Below are 2,077 nucleotides of genomic sequence, written 5' to 3'. Positions count from 1 at the left end.
TTACATGACAAAATATTTACATTGGTTGCTCCAGGATGAAAAGATTATGGAGTTATATATTTTTCTCTATTTGTTAAATTTTATGTTATTAGAAGATGTTGCTTTTATCAGCACAGAAATAGGTTGTAAAAATAGAATAAATAAAGGCAATTTGGGGGGACTCTCAGTCTAAAAATATCTTGAAAATACACCTGCCTCAGATTCCTACGTGGGTACTTTTTTCCATCTTCTTCTGGGTTACACATATTGAATCTGTGTTTTCCTCTCTGGATAGTTACATTTATAACCTCCCCACCCTCCTGCTATGATAGACTGCCGTCTGTCTTCTTTCTGACCTGCTGGGGACTCAACACCATGAGCCCTCTCAAAGGCACGGCGCTTGGGAGCGAGGTGGGGGGGAGATGGGATGTCTATCGCTCTTCCTCTGTTTTCTCTTCTCCAGGTCCTCCTTCTTCTCTGCCTTTGCATCAGGGGCCCTCGCTCCCACGCTGCATCAGCCCCTGGAGCCACACTCGCAACGTGGCGGTGGCAGCAGCCGTCCTGGTTGGGGTTTATCTTCACAAGTTCCCAAGTCACTCTTGGTAGCATGTCTGTGCTCAGTGAATAATGAGAAAGACCTACCGTCCATCTAGGGGTAAAACAGTGTGAGCAGTTACATTTGAATTTAGCTATTCCCCCCGCCCCCAGCTTATTTCTTATGTTCTGATCGAAAAGGACCCATTTATGGGCCTTTGTGGTGAATACCCAGATAATCGTGTCACAAAGATGGGGCATCATTTTTCACCAGAGTCAATGATCGCTGTGGATGGGCTGCCATCCTGAAGTTGCCAGCTCTGCTTAAACCCTGGTCCCTTACAAGCAATTTCTCTGGACCTTCAGAAGGGATTCATTTCAATGCGTGCCTATTAGCTACGGAAAGGCAGGTAACTGCAGCCATCCTGCCGTCTGTAGACTGCAAGAAGACCAGTCCACGTAAAGCAGCGTTTGGGGTCTGGGTGTGTCTCCCTGATACACAGTGAAGGAGGATGAAGCACACAAATACAACATCCACCAGTTGTGAGCTGTGGGGAAAAGGAACTTTGGGTGCAAACAGACCTGAATCTGAATCTTTGTTCACCCCCTTACTATCCAGTTGTTTGAGCAAGTTATGCATTTACTCTGTATCTGGTCCCGCATCTATGAATGGATTATTCACCTCTGTCTGCAGTGTTGTTATGATGGTGTGGCAGACTGTCTTTCCCAAAGACAGCAGTAGAAATACTCCCTTTCCTGTGATTTCTAGAATATATCGACTGCCTCATCCAGAAGTAGGGTCTAATTTTCCTTCCCTTCAGTCTGGGCAGGACTGTGGCTCGTGTACAAGCAAAATAGAACATGGGAGTGCTTCTGTGTGACTTCTGAGTGTAGGGCAGGAAAGGTGATGCGGTTTCTACTCGGAAGACGAGGCATTCACACTGGAACCTGAGCCAGAAGTCCAGGTACCCTAAGGCCGCCGTGCTGAGAGGAAGCCCAAGCAGCTCTGTGGGGGACCCACATGTGAGAGTGACCACCCACAAGCCCGGCTGAAGTCCAGCCACCAGCTAGCATTAACCATCAGCCATGTGACAGATGCTCTGTATAATTCCAGCTCCCAACCATCATCACCCCTAGTGCTCCCATCTCCCTAACCGAAGACCTAGATGTTGTAGAGCAGAGTCCAGCCATCCCTTGTGCCCTGACCAACTTCCCTGCCCATGTGATCTGAGAGCAAGTGCAAACAGTTGCTTCGTGCAACTGAACTTTGGGGAGCCTTGTTATGTAGCAGTAGTAACAGGAAAAGAATGCCAGGAAAATAAAATCCTCTAAAGCAAGTGACGCAGACAAGTCTTACCAAGCAGCAGTTCTAATTATTTACATTATTTTCTCTGAATTAAGATGAAATGATACTTACTCCTTGGAACAAAAGCTATGAAAAACCTAGAGAGTGCATTAAATAGCAGCGGTATTACTTTGCTGACAAAGGTTCTTATAGTCAGAGCTCTGGTTTTTCCAGTAGTCATGTACAGATGTGAGAGTTGGACCGTAAAGAAGGCTGAGC

The sequence above is a fragment of the Odocoileus virginianus genome, chromosome 9 (genome assembly GCF_023699985.2).
Source record: "Odocoileus virginianus isolate 20LAN1187 ecotype Illinois chromosome 9, Ovbor_1.2, whole genome shotgun sequence".
Classification (NCBI taxonomy): Eukaryota; Metazoa; Chordata; class Mammalia; order Artiodactyla; family Cervidae; genus Odocoileus; species Odocoileus virginianus.
Note: the sequence above shows the minus strand (reverse complement) of the source record.